Source organism: Acinonyx jubatus, chromosome A1, assembly GCF_027475565.1.
Source record: "Acinonyx jubatus isolate Ajub_Pintada_27869175 chromosome A1, VMU_Ajub_asm_v1.0, whole genome shotgun sequence".
In the NCBI taxonomy this organism is placed as follows: Eukaryota; Metazoa; Chordata; class Mammalia; order Carnivora; family Felidae; genus Acinonyx; species Acinonyx jubatus.
In genome coordinates this window covers 170,820,505-170,847,026 of record NC_069380.1, presented here as the reverse complement: position 1 = coordinate 170,847,026, position 26,522 = coordinate 170,820,505, and the positions used below count along the sequence as shown (strand labels likewise).

Sequence of the window (26,522 nt, the reverse complement as noted above, 5' to 3'; positions counted from 1 at the left end):
ATTTTTTTTCTAGTTTACTTAGAGAAAGTGAGTGGTTGAGTGGGGGCAGGGGCAGAGAGAAAGGGAGATAGAGAATCACAAGCAGGCTCTGTGTTGTCAATGGAGAGCCCGTCTCAGGATTCCATGTCAGGAACTTTGCAGTCATGATCTGAGCCTAAACCCAAGAGTTGGACACTCAACTGACTGAGCCACCCAGGTGCCTCCACCAGAAACTTTAGATACAGAAGTTCCATAAATCCAGTAGGTTTAGCTTTGAGAATCTAAGCAGTGTGCATCGACTATGGAATATACTGTTTTTTTTTTCTAGTCCCCTCCATATCTGTATCAGGAGTCTCTTAGCACTTAACCTCTGTGTGTGACTCAACCCTTATTCCACCCAAAGACACTAGTTAAGTTTCTGGAATATTTCTAGTAGATTACCAGCAACTGGAGGACAAAGTGTCCTTTGGCTATGGTTTTTAATGTGACATTTCCAAGGGATACTTTTTAGCTTTGTGCATTTAAACTTTCCCTTTGCATTGCATGCTGTGTTTTCTCACCTAGGTGTATTTAACGTTGCTTTGGGGTGCCTGGGTGGCTCAGTCAGTTGAACATCCTACTCATTGAACATCCTACTCATTGGTTTCAGCTCAGGTCATGATCTCACGGTTTGTGGGTTCAAGCACTACGTGGAGCTTGGCACTGATAGTGCAGAGCCTGCTTGCGATTCTCTCTATCCCTCTCTCTCTGCCTCTCCCCCGCTTACTCTCTCTCTCAAAAATAAACATAAAAAAAAGTTAACTTATGTTCTAGGGATTGAAGTGGAAGATAAACACTTTCACATTTACAACATTTCCTTATGTTTTTGCTCTTTGTATTTATTTGTTTTTCAATGAATACTCAGCATTAACAGTGTGCCAGACACTGTTTCAAGTCTGGGAGTACAGTAATGAGCAAAACATACATGGTTAGTCCTCATGGATCTTCAGTCCAGGGTGTGGAGAAAACATTACACAAGTCATCCCATAATAGTTACATAATTGCAGTTAAACCTAGGATAGGAAGAGAAGTGTTAAGGAACTTTGAGCATGTATTCCCAGGAGACCTGATTTGGTTTAGTGTTCAGGAAGGCTTCCCTAAGAAAGTGACATAGAGACTGGGATCCAAAGATTGAGTTAAGAGTTACCTTGGGGGCGCCTAGGTAACTCCGTCAGTTGAGCGCTCATCTTCGGCTCGTGATTTTGAGCCCCACATTGGGCTCACTGCTTTCAGCGCAGAGTCTGTGAGAGCCCACTCAGGATCCTCTGTCCCCCTTTCCTTCTGCCCCTCCCCTGCTGGCGCTATCTTAAAAAAATAAATGTTAAAAAAAAAAGTTAACTTGAGTATAAAAGGGTCTGAGAGGGTGGGAGTGGGATAAAAGAATTGAAAGAGCATTTTTGGCAGAGGGACCAGCTTGGGTAGATGTCAAAGGGTCATGATCTCCCAAGTTCATGATCTCACGGTTTGTGAATTTGAGCCCTACATTGGGCCCCTGTTCTCAGCACAGAGCCCATTTCTGGTCCTCTGTCCCCCCTCCCTCTGCCACTTCCCCACTTGTGCTCTCTCTCTCAAAAATAAAATAAAACAAAAGCTGTGCATCCAAATTGGTTAGCATTTAAAACAAAAAAAGTGTTTGATGCCCAACCAACTCAGCCATCCAGGCACCCCTGATCTATATATGTAAATATATATAAACATGCACACACACATACTTTTGAGAAGAAGTTTGTTTATTTTGCGAGGGCGGGGAGGGGCAGAGAGAGGAAGAGAGAGAGAGAATCCCAAGTAGGCTCCGTGCTTCAGCACCGAGCCCGACAGAGGGCTTGAATTTGTGAACCATGAGATTATGACCTGAGCTGAAACCAAGAGTTGGACCCTTAAACTGACTGAGCCACCCAGGCGCCCCTGAGATACATATTTTTAAGTGTTTAAAAACTAATTTCAAACTATGTAAAAATTCCCTATCATTTTTATAGTGCTTTTCTTGGAAGGAAAGTTCTTTTAGTTATTTAAATGTCCAGGTATAGTGTTATAATTAATTATGCTTTTTTTGTTTTGTTTTGTTTTAAAAAAAAATTTTTTTTTTAACGTTTATTTATTTTTGAGACAGAGAGAGACAGAGCATGAACGGGGAGGGTCAGAGAGAGGGAGACACAGAATGTGAAACAGGCTCCAGGCTCTGAGCTGTCAGCACAGAGCCCGACGCGGGGCTGGAACTCACGGACCGCGAGATCATGACCTGAGCTGAAGTCGGCCGCTTAACCGACTGAGCCACCCAGGCGCCCCAATTATGCTTTTTAAATAAAGTCATTATTTATGAGTAATTATGAATACAAGAATATGGGTAATTATTATTTTTTTTTCAATATATGAAATTTATTGTCAAATTGGTTTCCATACAACACCCAGTGCTCATCCCAAAAGGTACCCTCCTCAATACCCATCACCCACCCTCCCCTCCCTCCCACCCCCCATCAACCCTCAGTTTGTTCTCAGTTTTTAAGAGTCTCATGAGTAATTATTTTTTATATCTTTATTTTTATTTATTAAGTTTATTTACTTTGAAAAAGAGAGCGAGTGAGCTGGGAAGGGGCAGAGAAGGGGGGGGGGGAGAGAGAGAGAGAGAGAAAATCCCAACCAGTCTTCATACTGCCAATGTGGAGTCCTACACGGGGCTTGAACCCATAAACCGTGAGATCATGACCTGAGCCAATACCAAGAGTCAGAGGCTTAACTGCCTGAGCCACTCAGGCACCCCTATTTTTTATATCTTTAGCCGATTGCAAAGTTAATCTCTATTTAGTCAGATATAAGCTGTATTAGTAATCAAAGGTAAACAGATTAATTTACTTAAGTTTAGGTTGCATTGGAATTGGTTTTAACTCAATAAGAAACTTTGTTCTCATACAGGCTTAATGTGCCTGGCATATTGATGAAAGTGCTACAACCTATATATTTTTGCATACTTAATAGTAATTCTGACAGTACTTAACCAGGGACTAATAGCAGATTGGTATTACATCCATTTTTATAGATGAGCTCAAAGGGAATTAAGTGCACAAGATTGTACACCTCTGATTCTAGGGAATGGACACTCTTGTAGGGCCTTCACAACACCTGAATTATCATCACTGTTTATTTGAAGGTCAGGCCCTGTAATTGAGCATCTAATTCAAATTAAGACTGGTGTATTATTGTATAGTTGGAGAACAGATTCAAATCTTGAGCTAGATTTAGTTTTTTGAGGGAGATGTCTCATTGTGTTTTTGGCTGGGGTTAGGGAGATATTATGTCTTAATCATCTCTGTAGTCTAGGGCCTAGTTTAGCCTGGTCGTCAGTGAACAAAAGTGATATTTTGCAGGTTTGTTATGGTTTAGTTTCTTAAATGGACTCCCTCAAATTAAAAAAACAAAACGGTACACAAAATAAACCCACTCTCTTGTTCTTGTGAGTTATCTCCTTCTCTTGTATTCTTCCTGCTGAGGCAATAACTGGTTTGGACCAGCCTTGGAGGGACATCAGAGGCCTGGCACAGGTGAGGTACACAGACCCTAAAGTGGAGTAACTGTCTCAATGACCAAAGCTTTTTTTTTTTTCCTTTCTTTTTTCTTTTTTTTCTTTGTTAAGTTTGTTTGTTTTGAGAGAGAGATTATGCGGAGGGGAGGGGGGTCAAAGAGGGGGAGGGAGAATCCCAAGCAGGTTCCATGATAAGCACAGAGCCTAAGGTGGGGCTCTATCTTATGAACCGTGAGATCATGCCCTGACCTGAGATCAAGAGTTGGACGCTTAACCGACTAAACCATTCAGGCAAACATCTTTTTTTTTTTTTTTTAAACGTTTATATGTTTTGAGAGAGAGAGCGTGTGCACCCACGAGTTGGGGAGGGGCATAGAGAGAAAACCTCAAGCTGGCTTTGTGTTGTCAGTGCAGAGCCCGATGCAGGGTTCGATCTCATGAACTGTGAGATGATCATGACGTGAGCCAAAATCAAGAGTCGGGTGCTTAACCTACTGAGCCACCCAGATACCCCCCAAAGCTCATCTTTGATTTAAGATGATCAGTTATTTGAATCATGAGTTGTGGGTGAATTTCAAAAGTAATGTGTGCCAATAGCTTATTGAGTGTCTTATACTGGAACTGTGCCAGACCCTGTGTAGAAATTTATTTCTAAATATATTATCTCCATTTTACAAGTGAAGGACTTGAAGTTCAGAGAAGTTAAATAACTTGTCTGAATTTACAGTCAGCAGGTGTTAGTGTCAAGATTGCTTCATACCTAGTTTTGTTGAGCACCACAGCCTCTGCCTAAATTCTTGTGTCCTGGGGGCCTGGCTGGCTCAGTAGGTAGAGCATGCAACTCTTGATATTGTAGTCATGAGTTCAAGCCCCATGTTGGGCATAGAGCCTGCTTAAAAAAAAAAAAAATTCCCTGTGTCCTGGACTTGTCTATTGTGCAAGAGGGATCGGGGATATATGATATTACGACTGGAAAAACAACATTGTTTTTGAGAAAAGGCATTAAAACAGAAGATGGGATGTTCTAGTCTTTTTGTCTTAAGGAAATCACTTAAGTGTCATCATCATTTTGCTTTTTTAAAGGCACAGGTAAAGTTTGGTAAATGGCTAATAAAAGTTCGTTTTTAAATAAAAAAATTTTTTTTAATGTTTATTTTTGAGAGAGAATGTGAGCAGGGGAGAGGCAGAGAAGTGGACAGAGGACCCAAAACGAGGGCTTGGATGTGGGGCTCCATCCCACGAACTGTGAGACCATGACCTGTGCTGAAGTCAGACACCCAACTGACTGAGCCACCATGGCGCCCCAGATTGCTAGCTAGTTAGTTAGTTATTTATTTATTTATTTATTTATTTATTTATTTATATCGCAAAAGTCTGTGTATAAATTGTTTTATTGTTTTCTGAAAATGTCTTTTTTTTAAATTTTTTTTTTTTTTAACGTTTATTTATTTTTGAGACAGAGAGAGACAGAGCATGAACGGGGGAGGGTCAGAGAGAGGGAGACACAGAATCTGAAACAGGCTCCAGGCTCTGAGCTGTCAGCACAGAGCCCGACGCGGGGCTCGAACTCACGGACCACGAGATCATGACCTGAGCTGAAGTCGGCCGCTTAATCAACTGAGCCACCCAGGCGCCCCCTGAAAATGTCTTTGTTTTAAAATGTAAGCTAACTCTAATCTCCAGTTTAGTATTACTCAATGGTGACTTACCTTTTAACAACATTAATTGGCTTTGACCTAGGTAAAGAAGTACAGTAAAGAGCACAGATGTGTATGATGTGTCTGTTTTGAAGAGACCAGGGGCATCTACCGTTAGTTGCATTATAGTGTAAAGGTGTTGTGAGAAAAATTTGCTTGATGAGAGTTTGTAAACAGAATTTTCTCATTGAATGAGAGTATGGTCACAGTTGTGCCATTAAGTGCAGTTACAGGTACTAAAGGCTGAAACAGACTAATGTTACAATCTTTTTTTCCCCTGTACATAGTGGAAAGAATGCAATTGAACAGAGCACAAGTATGGCTTTGTTTGGCATTTGGGATTTCCCATTTCTGAGCCTCAGATTCTATGCTTAACAACAACAAGGAGATAGTAATTAATACCTGCCTCATTATCAGTATGACGTTTCAAAGGGAATAGAATGTGTGGATGTTCTTAGCAGTTTATGGTACTTGGGTGTCCAAGTACTTGGGTATTTGGCTTCCTTTCTCAAGGCTGGGCTTCTGCTGATGGTCACCTAGCCCCAACCTTACCATATGGTCCTCAGTGTACCAGTTTCTACAACCAAACTAGCAGCTTTCCAGCTTTCTAGTTTTTCTTTCCAGCTTTCTTGTTGGACTCTGCTTTTCCTCTGTCCTTTTCCAAGACTTCAGCAGTTTCCTTTGGTCTATTGTCCAGGCTTTCTATTTGATCTATTGTTCTTGGGTTCTAGCCAATAAGCAAGGGTCATTTCTTAGTTACTCAGTAACAATTAACTTTTACACAGTAATTTTTAGTCCTTTGCCTTGTTTGCCACAGGCTAAAATTGTAATGCTGCCAGAGATCATTTATCTATTATTCCTTGCTAGATTTGCTTCCCTGGGTTCCAGGTCCCCTTTTCATCAAAGCAAAAGTTAACAGACTGAGTTCTGACTCCCTCTGCCAAGGTAGAGAGGATTGGCTGGAGGAGACTTCAAGTACTCTAGTTTACACCTTTCTTTTGCCCTTGGTGTGGTGGAGTAGGGGGTCAAAAGATACTGGCCACTAATTCCTGCTTTTTGCTAAAAGGCTCTTGACCTCTGGCAATGTCACTCTGAGCCTCTCTTTTCTTGTGTGAAGTTATGAGATAATAAAACGTGTGCCGCCTACCTTACTTACCTGGTTGTTTCTGAGATTCAGGTGATACAAAACATTTTAAAAGGGCTTTGAAAAACACACGTGCATTTATTTTATTATTATTATTTTTATTCATCTAGTTTATTGAGGTGGAGTTGACATAATATTATATTATTTTTAGGTGTACAATACATGATTTCATATTTATATATATTGCTAAATGATCACCACAACAACTCTAGTTAACACCTAATACCACACATAGTTACAAGAAGTCTGTCTTGTGGTGAGGTCTAAGATATATTCCCTTAGCAACCTTTAAATATGCAAAACAATATTATTATTGTTATTTTTTCTGTTGTGTTCCTTTTTAGAAAATTGTTTAAATTTACATCCAAGTTAGCTAACATAGTGTAGTAATGATTTCAGGAATAGAATTTAGTGATTCATCACTTACATATAACACCCGGTGTTCATCCCAGCCAGATGTCCTCTTAGTGCCCCTTGCCCATTTATCCATCCTGCCAGCCAAAACCCCTCCAGCAACACTCAGTTTTTTCTTTGTATTTAAGAGTCTCATAGGGTTTATTTCCCTCCCTGTTTTTATATTATTTTTGCTTCCCTTCCCTTATGTTCGCCTGTTTTGTATCCTAAATTCCACATATGAGTGAAGTCATGATAATTCTTTCTCTAATTTCACTTAGCATAATACACTCTAGTTCCATCCACATTGTTGCAAATGGCAAGATTTCATTGTTTTTGATCACCAACTGATATTCCATTGTGTGTGTGTGTGTGTGTGTGTGTGTGTGTGTGTGTGTGTGTGTGTGTTGTGTGTGTATCACATGTTCTTTATCCATTCATCAGTTGATGGACATTTAGGCTCTTTCCATACTTTGGCTATTGTTGATAGTGTTGCTATAAACATTGGGATGCATGTGCCCCTTTGAAACAGCACTCCTGTGCCCTTTAGATAATTGCCTAGTAGTCCAATTGCTGGGTTGTAGGGTAGTTCTATTTTTAATTTTTTGAGGAACTTCCACCCTGTTTTCCATAGTGGCTGCACCAGTTTGCATTCCCACCAGCAGTGCAAAAGGGTTCCTCTTTCTCTGCATCCTCGCCAACATCTGTTGTTGCCTGAGTTGTTCATTTTAGCCATTCTGACAGGTGTGAGGTGGTATCTCATTGTGGTTTTGATTTGTATTTCCCTGATGAGGAGTGATGTTGAGCATCATTTCATGTGTTGGTTGGCCATCTGGATGTCTTCTTTGGAAAAGTGTCTCTTCATGTTTTGCCCATTTCTTCACTGAATTATTTGTTTTTTGGGTGTTGAGTTTGATAAATTCTTTAGAGATTTTGGATACTAACTCTTTAATATGTCATTGGCAAATGTCTTCTCCCAATCCATTGGTTGCTTTTTAGGTTTGTTGATTGTTTCCTTTGCCGTGCAGAAGCTTTTTATTTTGATGAGGTCCCAATAGTTCATTTTTTGTTTCCATTGCCTCTGGAGACCATCAAGTAAGAAGGTGTTGCGGCCGAGGTCAAAGAGGTTGTTGCCTGTTTTCTACTCTAGATTTTTTCGATGGCTTCCTGTCTTACATTTAGGTTTTTAATCCATTTTGAGTTTATTTTTATGTATGGTGCAAGAAAGTAGTCCAGGTTCATTCTTCTGCATGTAGCTGTCCAGTTTTCCGAACACTGTTTGCTGAAGAGACTGTCTTTATTCCATTGGCTATTCTTTCCTGCTTTGTCAAAGATTAGTTGGCCATATGTTTGTGGTCCATTTCTGGGTTCTCCATTCTATTCCATTGATCTATGTGTCTGTTTTTGTGTCATTACCATACTGTCTTGATGATTCCAGCTTTGTAATACAGCTTGAAGGCCAGAATTGTGATGCCTCCAGCTTTGGTTTTCTTTTTCTGGATTGCTTTGGCTATTCGGGGTCTTTTCATGTGCTGTACAGATTTTAGAATTGTTCTAACTACGTGAAGAATGCTGGTGTTATTTTGATAAGGATTGCATTGAATATGTAGATTGCTTTGGGTAGTATCGACATATTAACCATATTCTTCTAATCCATGAGCATGGAAAGTTTTTCCATTTTTTTTGTGTCTTCAATTTCTTTCATAAGCATTCTATAGTTTTTAGTGTTTGATTTTTCACCTCTTTGGTTAGGTTTACTCCTAGGTATTTTACGTTTTTTGGTGCAATTGTAACTGGGATTGATTTCCTTGATTTCTTTTTTTGCTGTTTCATTATTGGTGTGTAGAAATGCCACAGATTTCTGTACATTGATTTTGTATCTTGTGACTTTGCCGAATTCATTGTTCAGTTCTAGCAGTTTTTTGGTGGAGTCTTTTGGGTTTTCCACATAGAGTATCATGTCATCTGCAAAGTATGAGAGTTTGACTTTCTCCTTGCTAATTTGGATGCCTTTTATTTCTTTATGTTGTCTGATTGCTGAGGCTAGGACTTCTAACACTATGTTGGATAACAGTTGTTAGAGTGGACATCTTTAGTATATGTGCTGCCAAAGCGAGCACAAGAGTGGACATCTTTGTGCACTTCCTGACCTTAGGGGGAAAACTCTAAATTTATGATATTGATATCATAAATGATATTAGTGGTGGGTCTTTCATTTATGGCTTTTATGATCTTAAGGTGTGATCCTTCTATCCATACTCTCTTGAGGATTTTTATCAAGGAAGGATGCTGTATTTTGTCAAATGCTTTTTATGCATCTATTGAGAGGATTGTGTGGTTCTTACAGAATACACACATGCATTTATTAGATTATATTGCAGTGGGAGTAATGCTTATGTTTGTAGTATATTTTATTTCACCATACCTACAATGGTATTGAATCCTTTCTTTGTAATTTTGAATTGAGACTGGGAAAAGAAATCACAATTCTCATAAGGTAGAAGAATTGTTGCCAGCTAAACACAGCTATTGTTTATTATTGATGCCCTGTACTGGATTAAGAATAATCTTAGATTTAATATTTGTTCAGTTGATGCAACCTCCTACAAATAGGAGGCAGTGTTATCCTACTTTTACAGTTAAAGGAAACAAGGTCAGATAGGTGAAATAACTTTTCAAAATCTCACTGGTGCAGAAATTAAGCCCCATGCATTTCTAGTATAACACAGAGCTTCTCTACACAGAACACATAGCATAATGTGTAGAGAAATCGAATCACTGAATTGTAAACCTGAAACTAATGTAATATTGTGTGTCAACTACATTTAAAAAAAGAAAAGTAAACAAAAACCCAATACACAGAGCTTCTGTTATGGTGGCATACAAAGTATGATTCAGTATGTATCATTTCTCATTTGAATGTAATGTGTATAAGGGATTAAGATTTTAAAGACTTAGTGATTTACCAATGCACAGAATAGTGTGGATCTTTATCTTCTTACCCTGCTTATCCCTTAGTCTTGGACAAGTCATTTGTTCCCTCTGCCTCTCACATTTTTTACTTGAGAATACTCTATCCCTCAGGACATTATTTTAGTGAGTTATAATGTAGATCTTGTTATTAGATTTAAGCTGGCTTAAAAGAAAAGGTAATGATTTGTAAGCCTATTTTGGGTTTGATAATGTTGTGACTTTATGTGTCTACATATTCCTGTCATATGTTAATAGTTTCCTTAATAAAAATGATCCAAGACAAATCCTTAATAGCAGCAGCAGTAGCTGCATCTCTAAAGTGATTAACATGTAAGATAGCAAATCAGCACTGCCAAAAAAGGGGGGAGGGGCAAGATGCTGTGGGAGTAGGTTATTTGAAGAGGGAAGGGTTTATTCAACCTGAGTCTTGCAGGAAGCATGGGATAGATTTAGAGAAGGCATAATGAAGGTATAGAGCACTCTGAGGCAGGAGGAATACCATTCGGGGAAATATGTAGTACAAATTACACTCTGCTTAGATTTTAAGGTGTAGGAAAGAGATTATGTAGGAAATAAGGTGGGGTGAACAGATTGGGGTCAGTTTATGGTGGGCCTTGAATACTATTTGGGTATGTGGTATGTACGTTACTTGAGAAATAGGCATCAAAAATTTTGATTTTTAAAGAAATGGTCAGATATCTTTAAAAAAATAAAACAAAACTTATTTTGAGAGAGAGTGCACGAGCAAGGAAGGGACAGAGAGAGAGAATCCCAAGCAGGCTCCTCTCTGTTAGTGGGGAGTCCAACTCAGGGCTTGAACCCATGAACCATGAGATCATGACCTGAGCCGAAATCGAATCAGATGCTTCACCGACTGAGCCACCCAGGCACCCCTAGTTTTTAAGGAAGATCATAACAGTATTGGAATTGTGCTAAATTGTGTTTCTATTTAAGCATTATTTTAAGGTCATTTATTTGGAATTTGAACTATTTTTTCGTAAATATAGTGTTAAATGGAGAGTGCCTATACTGTCATATATTAATTATCTAATTGAGTAAAAGTGATGGAAATAACATAACTTTTTAAGGAAATACAGGGAATAATACTATAGCAACTGGTTTTTGAATTGTTACTATAAGCCAGACACTTGGACAACTTTATGAAGCATGACTCCAGATGAAGTCTTTGCTTTTAACCATTACGTTGTACTGTCTCTCAAAATAATGGCTTCACGCTAGTAATTAAGATAAAAAAGAGAACCTTTGAATGTTGTTTAGGCTAGAGTCAGACTTGAATAGAGCAGGGAGAACAGGCTTCTAATTTCAACGTTTTGAAAGAATTTACTAGTTTCCATCTCCCCATTATCCATGAGAGATATGTTCCAAGACCCCCAGTGATGGCTAAAAACAGGGATAGGATCAAACTTTATATATTTTAATTTTAATAAAAAATTATTTTAGAACCGAACCCTATATTCACTGTTTTTTTCTATACTTATATACCTATGATGAAGTTTAATTTAGAAATTAGATACAGTAAGAGATTAACAACAATAGTAATAACATAGAAAAATTACACCCATATACTGTAATAAAAGTTATGTGAATGTGGTCTGTCTTAATATCTTGCTGTACTATATTCATCCATTTTAAAAAATTTTTATTTGAGTATAGTGGACACACAGTGTTATATTAGTGTCAGGTGTACAACATAGTGATTCAGCAACTCTATATGTTAAACTTTTGTTCACTAGAAGTGTAGCTACTGTCACATGCAACTCTGTTACAATACCTTTGACCATATTCCCTGTGCTGTGCCTTTTATTCCTGTGACTTACTCATTACATAACCGGAAGACTGTATCTCCTACTCCCCTTCACTCATTTTGCCCCTCTCCTCCAATTCCTCCTTTCTGGCAATCATCAGTTCTCTGTATTTATAGGCCTGATTTTACTTTTTGTTTTGTTTATTTTTTAGATTTCATATATAAGTCAAATCATAATATTTGTCTTTCTCTCTTATGTCACTTATCATAATATCCTGTAGGTTTATCCATGTTGTTGGAAATAGCAAGACCTTAGTCCTTTTTTTATGGCTGAGTAATATTCCATTGTATATATGTATACACAGCACAACTTCTTCTTTATTCATCTATCGGTGGTATATTTATCCTTCTTCTTGAGATGTTATGAGGTGATAAAATACCTATGTTAGGTAAGTGATAATAGGCATTGAGATGAAACACTAGGCTACTATTGTCCTCCTGGGGATAATGTCAGGAAGAAGATCATCTGCTCCTGGATTGAGGTTGACCAAGGGTAACTGAAACCGTGGAAAGCAAAACTGTGGATAAGGGGAGACTCGTATCAGCTAACACTTACAGTGCTTACACATTGTCACTACTGGCACTTCACATAGTAATTTGTTTACATACTAGCTTATTCAGTACTTGTAATAGCCCTATGAAAGTAGCTACTATTGTTCCCATTTTACAGATGGTACAAATGAGGCATGGAAAAAGGGCACTTTCAGATTCTTTCAAGACAATTCAGGGGATGAAATGCTGATTTTGTTGGTGTACTTTTCTCAGTATTGCTAGGAAATTCTGCCCTGTTGCATTTCTCTGTTTTATTTTGCCCTACAAGGGAAATATGTGTTAAAATTTACTTCAAAATATTAAGCAAGCTGTACTAGAAAGTGTTGATTTGGACACTTTGAAATAGCCAAAAACCATGATTCTTGTGAGTTGATTTTATCTCAATAAAAAAATATACCTAAAAAACTATGTATGTAATTCATGTTGAGTGTCTAAAAATTAGAAAATGTAGATAGCCAAAAAAAACAACTGGCAATATCTAGCAGTCCAGTTAATCTTTGTGAATTCTGTCTTCCATACTTTTCCCTAAATAATTTGCATATGAAAGTGTATATCTTTAAATTTGTAATCATTGTATACATGCCTTTTTATAACTTTTTTCACTGTGTCTATAAAATTTTTGTATAGTATTCCAGTGTATTGATGTTCTATAATTTATTGAGCTAAGACCCTTTTCAACATACAGATTATTTCCATTTCTTGGCTGTTTAAAAAGTAATGAGACTAAAATACATTTAAAGTATTACTTTTCTAAACTATACCATGTTCTTTCAAGCTGTTTCTGAGATTTCAGTTCTCTCCTTGGCTCAAGAAAAGGATATCAGGAAACTAGAAAATGTGTTGACAGCTGCAGAAGAACAGCATCAGTGGCTTTGCTTGTGTGATAGACTTTAGATTGTTCTTTTGGGTTTTTGTTTGTGTGAGAGAGAGGGAAATTGCAAACTGGGGAGAGGGGTGAGGTTAAGAGAGAAACTAGCAGGCTCCACGCTCAGCATGGAGCCTGACATGGGGCTCAGTCCCACAACCCTGGGACCATGATCTGAGCTGAAATCAAGAGTCGGATGCTTAATCTACTGAGCCACCCAGGCACCCAAACTTTAAGTTGTTCTTGATTGAGGAATATTTGGATTTCCCAAATTTTGGGGTAATAAAAGTTATATTTAAATATGTGGAGGGGTGCCTGGGTGGCTCAGTCGGTGAAGTATCCGACTTCAGCTCAGTTCATGATCTCACCATTTGTGAGTTCGAGCCCTGCGTCAGGCCCTGTGCTAACAGCTCAGAGCCTGAAGCTTGCTTCAGATTGTGTGTCTCCCTCTCTCTTGGCCCCTCTCCTGCACACACTCTGTCTCTCTCTCTCTCTGTCTCAAAAATAAACAATGTAAAAAAATTAAAAAATTAAATGTTGTGGAAAATTCATTTGTATAGAATCCTTTCTAAGAAAATTCTGGTTTATCTTTTGAGAATAGTCATTGCAAAAGGCATTTGTACTGGAGTCAGGTTTGAATCCTCTGCTGTATTGCTATTTTAATACTAGTTTTATGAACGTAGACAAATGACTTCATTTCTGCCTCAGTTTTTTCATCCATAATATGGAGAAAAATACCCTTCTAGCCTATCCTTAGAAGCTACTGTGAGGTTGTGAAATAATTATTTAAGTGTTCAGTGTCTGATTTTTGTGCCAAATGTAGCTAGCTAGATCACTACACTTAGTACAGTTATTTTATTTAACAATTCCTCAGTGTGTGCTGTGGTTGAGATGCACTTTGAGTCCTTTTCAATTCTTTTTTTTAAACAATTTTTAATGTTTTACTTTATTTTTGAGAGGGAGGGAGAGACGAGAGAGAGGGAGAGGGGGAGAGAGAGAGAGAGAGAGAGAGAGAGAGAGAGAGAGAGAGAGAGAGAGAAGGTGAGTGGGAGAGGGCAGAGAGAGAGGGAGACACAGAATCTGAAGCAGGCTCCAGGTTCTTAACTGTCAGCATAGAGCCTGATGTGGGGCTTGAACTCATGAACCATGAGATTGTGACCTGAGCCAATGTTGGATGCTTAACCAACCCAGCCACTCAGGTGCCCTGAGTCCTTTTCAATTCTGACTTGAATGAAATATTGTTGTGACACTGGGCTGGAAGGTTTTTTGTTTGTTTGTTTGGTTGGTTGGTTGGTTTTTTGTTTTTTGGTTTTTTTTTTTTTTTTTTTGGTCTGTCTTTGAAGGGAGACTGGGGACCCTAGAATGATTTTGAGTACTCACACATAATTGTGAAGACTTACATAGGAAATTGCTGGGATGTTTCTAACTTACTAATACAACATTAGAAGTAGGTTTCCATTTTCACTTGTGCTCAGAAAAGTTTAAGTTAGAGCTGAGAGAGAGGCTTTAGAGAGGAAGGTTTATCTGTGACCCTTCCCAGAATTTCTACCGTTACCAGGAAACCAAATTTGTTAGTGTACCCAGTGTCTAAATGGACTTACTGCAGCTCATATTCCCATGATGAATAAATGTTGGGGAAAGAGATAATTCCATTGTACTGGGATATTTGTTTTGAAAGCCAGAGTACCTCCTTTCCAAAATCTGGATATTTGGGAGACTAATTGCTAATCTGAAGGTTGCTTAGAGAACTATGATTTCACAGTTTAATAGTCTGTGACTAACTTCTGATGTGCTGTTCTTTCCCAAATTTAGTGGTATTCCCCATTTCCAAATCAGGGAGTTAAGGGGATAGAGACTGATTGCTGGTCATCTTTGAAGTAAAGATCTGTAATGTAGATATGTTTGACTATGTCAGGGGACCTGGCTGGCTCAGTAAGTGGAGCATGAGACTCTTGATCTCCAGTTTGTCAGTTCTGAACACCACATGGGTTAGGTGTAGAAATTACTTAAAAATTTTTTTTTAAATAAAAAAACAAATTTAAAAATTATCATTTATCTTTTTAAGACAAATGAGGTTTTGTGGATTAAGGACCCATAAGGTTTTTATTTTTTCAAGCCTTTATTTATTTGTTTGTTTATTTATTTTTTAATGTTTGTTTATTTTAAGAGAGAGTGTGTGTAGGGGAGGGACAGAGAGGGTGAGAGAGAATCCCAAGAGAGAGAGAGGGTGAGAGAGAATCCCAAGAATCTCTGCACTGTCTGGCAGATCCTGACTTGGGCTCAGTTTCATGAACTGTGAGATCATGACCTTACCAAAGATCAAGATTTGGATGCTTAACCAACTGAGCCACTCACGTGCCCCAAGGACCCATATGTTTTGGCATCTAATTTTGCTGCTTAGGAAATGGCTTATTATAGCCTGTTTCAGTTCAGTTCAAACATTTTTATTGAACATGTGTTTTGTCCCAGATAATGGAGATGTAGGAGTGGATGATACCTTGTCTTCTTGAAGTTTAGAGACTGGAATAGATAAATACAAATTCTAAATTCTGTATCATGGTAAACCAAGAGATAGGATAAGATATAGGAGACACTTAAGCACTTAGCCCAGCCAAGAGATAGTAGGTGATGGAAGTAAGGCTTTCTGAGAAGACCTAGGAGAAAGAGGAATTCCAGGCAGAAAGGAGATGGAAGGACAAAGAGTATGATCTAAAAGGGAAACTGTGGACAGCTTGGTGTAGTGTTAGCTTTTGAGGTAGGAATTGGTGGAATAGGAGATCAGAGACAGAAATATTATCTAGGTTCTAGCCTTATTTTACAGCTATTCTTACCTTGACTGTCACTATCTCTTGAAGTTTGTTTTGAGAAATTTGTTACTAATAATAAAACTAGTGATCTTTCTTCCCCAAGATGAGTACACCTCCCATCCCAGTCCCAGCTTAGGAGCTATAGTGTTTTACTTTGTTCATTTCTCTCTCCCAGAGAGACTGAGCTCCCAGAGGACTTGTTTGTTCCGTCTCTATATTCAGTTATATGCTAGTCAGAATATATTTTTGGCCTCTAGTGATGAACTATAGAAATGATCCCTGAAAGTGTAGTCTTGTCACTCATAACATTTATCAAATGCTTAAATATAAAGAAGTTTCCTTGAAAATAATTTACTAACATAATAAAGTGTGTCTTTCATAATTTTCACCCCCTAGAAACATCACTGTTTTTACCACTTTCCAAACTTAGTAAATATTTGAATGAGTGATCCAACATGAATTACTTAAACTAAATTTCATCAATTCAGCAAACATCTGGGCATCTACTATTATGTGACATGCTACAGAGACAGAGATAAGACCGTCATTTCTACTTAGGTTTTTTAGTATTGTTAAACAATATATCTTAAAATGACTGAGGAGTAATGGGAGAAATTAAAAAACCCATTTAACCAGTTTTACTTGTTACATCTTTATTTATTTATTAAAAAAATTTTTTTAATCTTTATTCATTTCTTGAGAGAAAGAGCATGAGCAGGGGTGGGGCAGAGAGATAGAGAGGAAGACACAGAATCCGAAGCAGGTTCCAGGCTCTGAGCTGTCAGCACAGAGCCTGACGTGGGGCTTAAACCACAAACCATGAGATCATGACCTGAGCCGAAGTTGGATGCTCAATTGACTGAGCCACCCAGGTGCCCCTACTTGTTACATCTTTTTAACCAAGTTGCATAAAACAATTGCATGATTAAAGAATGTTTAAAATGAAAAAAACCTCAGAATTCTGTACCTAACAATTACAGTTTTTGTATTTGTTTATTATGCAAGTTTTGTTTCCACAGTGGTAATACCAACTTTTTAGGAGCACCTGGGTGGCTCAGTCTATTGAGCTGCTGACTCCTGGTTTCAGCTCAGGTCATGATCTCATGGTTTGTGAGTTCCAGCCCTGGGTCAGGCTCTGCAGTGGTGGTGCAGAGCCTGCTTGGTATTCTCTTTTCCCCCTCTCTCTGCTGCTCCCCTGCTTAACCTCCCTCTCTCCCTCAAAATAAATAAATAAACTTAAAAAACAAACAAAAAAGAGTCGGGTGCTCAACCAACTGAGCCAGCCACCCCAGTGCCCCTTTTGTAATTAATTATTAGCTTAATTACACTATGGACAGGAAATATATTCCATATGATTCCAATCCTTTCAAATTGATTGAGATACACTTTATTGCTTAGGGCATGGTAAATATTTATAAACAGTCCCAATGCTAGAAAAAAAGGTTTATTTCAGGGTGCCTGGGTGGCTCAGTCAGTTGAGCTTCTGACGTCGGCCCAGGTCATGATCTTGTTTGTGAGTTTGAGCCCCACGTTGGGATTCTCTTTCCCTCTCTCTGCCCCTCCTCCACTTGCCTGTGTGCCTTCTCTCTCTCTCTCTCTTTCGCTCTCTCCCTCTCTCTCTTTTGCTCTCTCTCTCTCTCTCTCTCTCTCTCTCCCTCTCTCTCCCTCTCCCTCCCTCTCCACCTCTCTCAAAAATAAAAAAATTTTTGTGGGATCTTTGTGGTTTTCTACATATAAGATCTGCAAATAGACATAATTTTACTTACTCATTTCAAATGTGGTTGCCTTTTATTTTTCTCGCCTAGTTGCTCTGACTAGGACATACAGGAATTTGCTGAATAGAAGTGGAGAAAGTAGGCATCCTTGCTATGTTCTTTATCTCAGAGGAAAGACTTTCAGTCTTTCTCAATTAAGCATGATGTTCTCTTTGGGATTTTCATATATGACTTTTATTATGTTGATAGTTTCCGATTCCTAGTGTATGGGTTTTTATCATGAATGAGTGTTGAATTTTGCTAAATACTTTTTCTGCATCCATGGTCATGATCATGTGATTTTTTTTTTCCCCATCTGTTAATGAGGTATATTATATTTGCTGGTTTTATATGTTGAACATTCCTTGTCTTCCAGGAATATATCCCACTTGGTTATGATGTATGGTTTTTGTTGTTGTTGTTTGTTTTTATTAATTTTTTTGATTCCAGTATAGTTAACCAGTGAAATAAACATTTTTTTAATGTTTATTTTTGAGAGAGAGAGACAGAGCGTGAGTTGGAGAGGGGCAGAGAGAGAAGGAGACACAGAATCCGAAGCAGGCTCCAGGCTCTGAGCTGTCAGCAGAGTCTGATCAGGGCTTGAACCCATGAACTGTGAGATCATGACCTGAGCTGAAGTCGGATGCTTAACTGACTGAGCCACCCAGCTGCCCCCCATTTGTTTTTTAATTGACATGTAATTGTTGTGTAACATTGTGTCATATAACAAAATAATGTTTTGATTTGATACTCTGTTTTTTAAGTATAATTTTCAATTTGTTTTGCTAGTATTTTGTTAAAGATATTTGCATCAATGTTGGTAAAGGATATTGGTCTGTATTTTTCTTGTGGTGTCTTCATCTGGCTTTGGTATCAGAGAAATACTGGCCTCAAAGAATGAATTAGGGAGTATTCCTCCCTATTTAGTTTTTTGGAAAAGTTTGATAAGGATGGGTGTTAGTTCTTATTTAAGTGTTTGATACAACTTCCCAGTGAAGCCATTAGATCCAGGGCTTTTCTTTGCTTTTTCTCTTTCTTTCTTTCTCTTTCTTTCTTTTTCTTTCTTTGCTTTTGTTTACTCATTACTGAGTCTATCTCTTTGCTAGTTACAGGTTTATCCAAATATTGTTTCTGTGTCATTTAGTTTTGGTAGTTTTTGTTTTGAGGATTTAGGGTTTTATCTAGGTTATCTAATTTGTAGGCATACAGTTGTTCATCTTATTCTCCTAATCCTTTTTGTTTCTGTAGAATCAGTAGTGATGGCCACACTTTTATTTCTGATTTTAGTAATTTGAGTCTTTTTTATTGGTCTGCTAAAGATTTATGAGTTGTGTTGATCTTTTTAAAGAACCAGCTTTTGGTTTTGTCAATTTTTTTTTTCTATTCTTGATTCTCTTAATTTTCCCTCTAATCTTTGTTGTTCTTTCTGCTTGCTTTAGGTGTAGTCTGCTGTTCCTTGCTAGCTTAAGGTGAAAGTTTAGGGTATTTGAGAGATTTAAAAAATATATACATGTCCTCAGCTATGAAATCCGTCTAAGAACTGCTTTTGCTCTGTCTTTTAAGTTGTGGTATATTTTGTGTTCATTTTTTTTCCAAGTATTTTCTAATTTTCCACGTGAATTCTTTGACTTACTGGTTATTTAGTAGTATATCGTTTAATTTCCCAATTTCCCTTGTCTTTTTGGTTTCTAATTTCGTTCCATTGTGGTTGGAGAATATATTCTGTATTCCACTTATTTTAATTTTATTTTTGTGGCCTAATATATGGTCTATCCTTGAGAATGTTCATATATACTTAGGAAGACTGTGTATTCTGTGGTTGTTTGGTAAAATGTTCTTCAGATGCCTCCTAGGCCTAGGCCTAGTGCTGTTCACCCCTTTTATGTTCTTAGTGATCTTCTGTCTAGTTCTCTCCATTACTGAAAGTGGGTTTTGAAGTCTCTGTTACTGTTTCTCTTTTTCTATATTTATTTCTATGAGTTACTGCTTTATGAATTTGGGAGTCTGGTTTGTTGTATGTATATTTGTAATTGTTATACCTTCCTGTTAGATTGACATTTTGTCATTATACAATTTGCATGTTTGTCTCTAGTAATCTTCTTACCTTTAAGTATATTTTGTGATATTAATATAGAGAAGCTACCCCTTTTTGTTACTGTTTTCATGTTATTTCCAACCTTTTGCTTTCAACTCCTTTTTTTGAATTTGATATAAAGTGTTTTGTAGACAGCATATAGTTGGATTATATTTTTTGTCCATTCTGCCAATCTCTGCCTTTGAATTGCAGGGCTTTTTTTATTTAGATTTTTTTTTATTTTAGAGAGAGAGAAAGTGGGATTGAGGGAGAGGGGCAGAGGGAGAAAAGAGAGAATCCCAAGCAGGCTCCACGCTCAGTGCAGAGCTGAATGTAGGGCTTGATCCTGCAACCCTGGGCTCATGAGCTGAGCCAAAATCAAGAGTTGGATGCTCAACCATAAAGCCACTCAGGCGACCCTGAATTGTAGTTTTAAATCCCCATACATTTTATCTAAGTAGTGATAAGGTAGGATTGATGTCTGCCATTTTACTTTTAATGTATCTTATGGTCTTTTTGTTCCTCTGATTCTGTTACTATCTTCTTTTATGTTAAATAGATATTTTTGAGTGTAACTTTTTTTTTTTTTCAACGTTTATTTATTTTTGGGACAGAGAGAGACAGAGCATGAACGGGGGAAGGGCAGAGAGAGAGAGGGAGACACAGAATCGGAAACAGGCCCCAGGCTCCGAGCCATCAGCCCAGAGCCCGACGCCGGGCTCGAACTCACGGACCGTGAGATCGTGACCTGGCTGAAGTCAGACGCTTAACCGACTGCGCCACCCAGGCGCCCCGAGTGTAACATTTTAAGTGTCTTGTCATTTATATGATAGTGCCCCCTCCCTCCCTAAATACACAGACAGTCGTTTTCTTAGTGGTTGCTCTGGTGAAGTAGTTAAGATTGCAATTAACATCTAAATTTGATGCAATGTGGTTTGTATTAATACCACATCAAGACATTCTTTATTCATGAAAATTTGAACTGTTGTTGTCCTTTATTTCAGCTAAAGAGCTTTATAATAATTTCTTGTAAGGCAGATTTGCTAGGGACTCTCCTTTAAATGGAAATACATGCTTAAGAATTTTTTTTAGTAATAAAGTATATACCATGTTAGTTTGTGGAATCAGCTAGGCAGTACTTACTGAGTATCTGTTCTTTACCAGGTACTGGGCTAAGTGTTAGATACAGGTAGGATGAGAAGTCTCTTTTCTCTTTAGGTGATTACAGTCTCTGAGATCCTACTGTGGGCTTGGTGCTATGTAGACTTTCAGAGAAGCTTTGCTACTATCAAATTATAATGAAATCATATTGATGCTTTATAAAGCACATAAGTTAACACAAATGTAAGATAATCTGTATTTTTATTTTATTCACTCAATATATTATTAAAAGAACAACAATGTGAGTTTTATATAATCTCTTACCTTAGGTGTCCTATTTATAAAATAGAGGCATTACCTATTTTTATCATAAGAATAAGGGAGTCACTTTTGACTAGGTTAGAAAAAGGTGAAATTCCAAAGTACAATTCACATAGCTCTTTACAGTGTAGTTCTTACTATAGCCTTTAAAACTGGGTATTTTAAATCAAGTTATTAAAAATATTTTCTTTCTGGAATCAATAGAAGCAGTAGTAGACTGTTAGCAAATGTTGAGAATATTTTTACTAACTAAAACAAAAAGTGAGTCCTTGAGTTGCAGTAAGTTCTGTAATTGCACCCCTAGGTCCTTATCTTAAGTTCTATATCAATGTATACTGTTAAAAAAGTTGCTTTAGAAGATATTGTTTGTGGGGCGCCTGGGTGGCTCAGTCGGTTAAGTGTCTGACTTCAGCTCAGGTCATGATCTCACGGTCCGTGGGTTCGAGCCCCGCGTCAGGCTCTGTGCTGACAGCTCAGAGCCTGGAGCCTGTTTCAGATTCGGTGTCTCCCTCTTTCTCTGACCCTCCCCTGTTCATGCTCTGTCTCTGTCTCAAAAATAAATAAATGTTAAAAAAATTTTTTTTAAAAAAGAAGATATTGTTTGTTGTACCAGTAGACATCCATGTATTGTACAGTTAAAATTTGTTAAGAGGCTAGATCTCCATTAAATATCCTTACCAGAATAAAATTTTAAAAAGAGAAAAAAAGACCTTGTTATATGAGTTAGCTGATTTTAAATAAATAGTTCACTCAACTCTAAGTTTTGGATGTGCATGTAAGGATATTGATATCCAAGGATTATCTATGCTGTGGTAGCATTTAATAAACATTGAAATGGAACACAATTTAAGTCCTGTCCCCTACATCCAGGCACATGACTGGACCACCTGAGCACATTTTATCTTAGAAATGTAAGATAGTTTGGTGTGGACCTCTTCATGGAAATTTTATTAGTGAAAGTGTTTAAAGATCTCACCTGAAGTGTCTTTCAACCATAGCTTTTGGCTCAACAGCCAGTTCTTGATTGTGATTGAAGGAAATGCTTTAAAAATAGCAGTGATAGGGTTTTACAGGAAATTTTACTGTTGAAATGACATGTTTCTGTCCATGAAAGACTGGAAATGGAGATTTTGAACCTGTTGGTTTTTAGATTTGATTTAAACACTTAAAAACAAGTTCTGGCCATATTCATTCAGTTGAAATTGGAAAAAATGTGTTGTATTAAAAAAAAAAACATGGTCTTTAGAATTAATCAGGTTAAAATTTTAGGTCTTTACAGTTGTGATGTAACCTTTTCAATCCTCAGTTTCTTTTTTTTTTTTTTTTAACTTTTTTTTTCTTTTTTTAATTTATTTTTGGGAGAGAGAGAGAGACAGAGCATGAGCAGGGGAGGAGCAGAGAGAAAGGGAGACACAGATTTCAAAGCAGGCTCCAGGCTCTGAGCTATCAGCACAGAGCCCAACGTGGGGCTTGAACCTGCAGACCGCGAGATCATGACCTGGGCTGAAGTCAGGTGCTTAACCAACTGAGCCACCCAGGCACCCCAATCCTCAGTTTCTTTATATGCAAAATGGAGACATTGTCATTTCATCATGTGAGGATTAAACAAGATTATGTGTATTGGTTTCTGGGGCTGACATAATAAAGTGTCCCAAACTGGGTGGCTTAAATAATAGAAATTTAATTGTCTCACGGTTCTGGAGGCTAGAAATTCAGTGTTAAGTTGTGGGCAAGGGTTGTTTTTTTCCTGAGGGTTGTCATATTTGTTCCAGGCCTCTCCTTAATGTCTCGTTACCTCAAGAGTTCCTTGGTTGGTGGAAGGATTTTTCCCTCTGTGTGTGTCTTCCCTCTGTGTGTGTCTGTCTCTGTTTCCAAATTTTTCCTTTTCATAAGGACACAGTTATTTTGGATTAAGAATCACCCTAACTGACCTCATCTTGGTTATCTGCAAAGATTCTATTTCCAAATGAGGTCTTGTGGGGTATTGTGGGGCATACTTTTGGGTAAGCACAGTTCACTTCAGTAGTGTATATAAAAAGACTTAGAACCATTGTATTTTTTCCAACTGTACATATAGAGATATTAGGAAAAGCCATTCTGGAATGTGCCTGTCCTGCCTAAGTTCAGATGATATTTCTTCACTCTAGTCTTCCTTGATATTCTACAAGTGTCTTGGCATCAGGAATTCATCCTTGTGTCTCTTTAAAAAAAAATTTTTTTTTAATGTTTATTTTTGAGAGAGAGGGAGACACAGAATCCAAAGCAGGCTCCAGGCTCTGAGCTGTCGGCACAGAGCCTGACATGGGGCTCAAACCCACAAACTGTGAGATCATGACCTGAGCTAATGTCAGACACTTAACCGACTGAGCCACCCAGGCGCGCCCCCCATCCTTGTGTCTCTTGTTCAGCTTTCTATTGTGGTTGTTAAGTAAGTTTGTATGCAGATAAATTATGGGTTTAACATTGGTTATTTGGAAGTTTTACTTTTCTAAGGTGAAATCTTTAAGCTCTTCTGAAGAGAAGGGTCATATTTTTCCTTATTATTTTCTCTGCTTCATGAATGCAGGCCTCTCTTTGGTCTGGAATCCTTGCCTGTGTCTAATTTTTTATTTGTTAAAGTTAGTTGGATTTGGTTGTTATTGTCTGTGAATAATAATATAATATTAACAATATGCATTTATATCGACATTATTTTCCACTGTGTTTGCACACATTGTTTTATTTGGTTCTCATGGTTAATCAGTTAAGATAGCATTAGAAAGAGGCTGGCTCAGTCAGTAGAGCATGTGACTTGATCTCAGCATTGTGAGTTTGAGCCCCATGTTGGAAGTAGAGATTACTTAAAAATAAAATCTTAAAAAAAAAAAAAAAAAAGAGCATGGGGGAAAATGAATGCTTCAAGTTTGTGACAGTCTTTATCCATGATACCAATAATTTAATGAGACTTTTTTTTTTTTTTGAGATAGCACCTGCACACAAGTGAGGAAGGGGCAGACAGGCAGGGAGGGAGAATCTTAAGTAGGCTCCTCGCTCCGAGTGAGCCCAACTCTGGGCTCGATCTCACAACTGTGAGATCATGACTTGAGCCAAATGCAAGAGTTGGATGCTTAATTGACTAAGCCACCCAGGTGCCCCAGTGGAACAATTTTTTGTGTTTCTCACTGACTTTGTTATTTTTTAAAATCATCATTATACTTTCAGTGTGGTTTCTGAATGGTTACATTGTATGTGTGAGTGTGTGTTACATCTTCATTATTCCATAACTTCATCTGCACTTTGCATATTTCATTGAGTTGTCAGCATATTTCACTTAACAGGTCTCTTGTTGGACGTTAACTTTTTGTTGTCATAAATAGCTACTTGAAGTATTTTTCTACAATTCATTTACTTTTTGAGTTTTTCCTTTGGGTTACAATATTAGGAATAGAATTGTTTTCGTTTTGATAGTTCATGGTAGAGCAGGTGTTTCTTGATTCTATAGCTTAGGAAACAGGTTGAATTAAGTGACTTAAGATAACATAATTTGTAATAGAGTCAGAAGACAGAACTCATTACTACTTTGTCTGGTTATGTGATTCAGCTTCTGGCTTTACCTAATACCACTTATGTTATGTTCCTTCCTTGCTATTAAAAGTATATTTTTGGGATGCCTGGGTGGCTCAGTCATTTGAGTGTCCAAATCTTGAATTTGGCTCAGTTCATGATCTTCAGGGTTCCTGGGATCGGGCCCTGCACTAGGCTCTGCACTAACAGTACAGAGCCTTCTTCAGATTCTCTCTCTGCCTTTCCTCTACTCACATATTCTTTCTCTCTTCCTCAAAAATAAACATTAAAAAAATGTTTTTTAAAAAATTGCTTGTTGAGATACGGTTGACATTTGGAGGCATGTGTTTTATGGCTATACTTCTGATAATATCACTTTTTTGAAGTAACATGAGGAAGACTGAACCAATATCATGTCATAGATTGATTATGGCTTAGTTTATCATAAAGCATATAATAGTCATAGGGTTTTATTGTTACTGGATGATAAGGCAGTGGTTGAGAGTTTGGGCTGTGGCATTGGACTACCCAGATTTGAATCCTGGCTCTGCCACTTGCTAAATAGCATATGACCATAGGCATGTAGTAAAATAAGAGTAGTAATACAGTATTTACCTTAAGAGAATTAAAAAATGTGTGTCTAGCACATAGCAAACAAGTAAATGTTAGCTACTATTTTTAAAGTGATTTAGGACTTGAATAAATCAGCCAATATAATATTTAGCAATGATGGCCAAATAAATGATCATAAATTATATGGGAACCTACTCAAATTGTAGTTTTTAGTACAGGCAAATAAAAAATTTGTTTTCCCATCCTGTCTTCCTATCTTGGTTTTAAAGTTTCAAAGTTTGAAAGCCAAGTTTCAAACCTTTTTTTCCTGATAACTTACAAACTAATAACAGGCAAAAATGGCCTTTTTTTTTTTCCTTTCAAAGCATAACATGTAGTTTGTCTTATTTCCCAGTAAGTCTATACTTGTAGAATTACAATATTTTCAATAAGGGCATTCCATGGGATTTAACTTCTGTCAAATTATTGTCAAGTTTATTTATATTCAGAGACAGAGACAGGGTGAGCAGGGAAGGGGGAGAGACAGGGGGAGAGAATTCCAAGTAGGCTCTGTGCTGCCAGCACAGAGCCCAATGGAGGGCTTGAACTCAAGAACCATGAGATCATGACCTGAGCCAAAATCAAGAGTTTGATGCTTAACCCACTGAGCCACCCAGGCAGCCCTGAAAGCGGAGTCTTAAAGTTGAATTGGTAACTTACAAGTCATTGGATTGAGCTCAATTCTTTTGATTTCCTTGAGGTGGAGTATTATTCATTTGAATACTCAATTTATTTGAATGATTTCAGTCAGTTCATTTAGCATACTCTTTATTGAATCCTTAATTCATTTTAGGCATTAAGGAGGGAAGATTGAGTCTGGAATAGGAGCTCACCAAACCTTTTTCAAGACATGGCACTTTCAGAAATTTGTATGTCTCCTTGAAGTAAATGGGAGAGGTTGATCTTTGTCCAAGTACCCTAGGAGCTTCTTTTGGCTACCTAGGAATATCTCAGTGCACTTACAATTCCTTTGGTGTTGTGGGAAGCTCAGTCCTACTGAACACAAAGCTGTCTTCATCTTAAGCAAGAGGTCTGCTTATGGTGTGTTAAAGGCACAGGCATGGGTTTAGAGCTTAGATGGAGGATGTTGGATTGCAGACAAATTAGGCATATTATTTTTGGAGAAAAGATGCAGCTAGAGTCTCTACATTAGACAAGTCCAAGAAGCTTGATTTGTATTCTTTTTATTCTACATGAAGGGTGTTCCTTGGAGTTGTGCAGTATACCGTTCTGCAGGTCCAAAGTCTGGGTCAGTTGCATTGGCACTGCTAGAGCTTAGCCTGTAGCATTCAGGATTATTTCATTAGAGCCATTATTGTTATGTAA

At 37.7% G+C, this 26,522-nt stretch overlaps 1 protein-coding gene across 8 annotated transcripts in view; it reads left to right on the top strand.

The window, feature by feature from the left end:
- The window catches only part of NSD1 (nuclear receptor binding SET domain protein 1), a 146,059-nt gene that overhangs the window by 37,906 nt on the left and 81,631 nt on the right, over window positions 1-26,522 (top strand). The window lies entirely within an intron of this gene.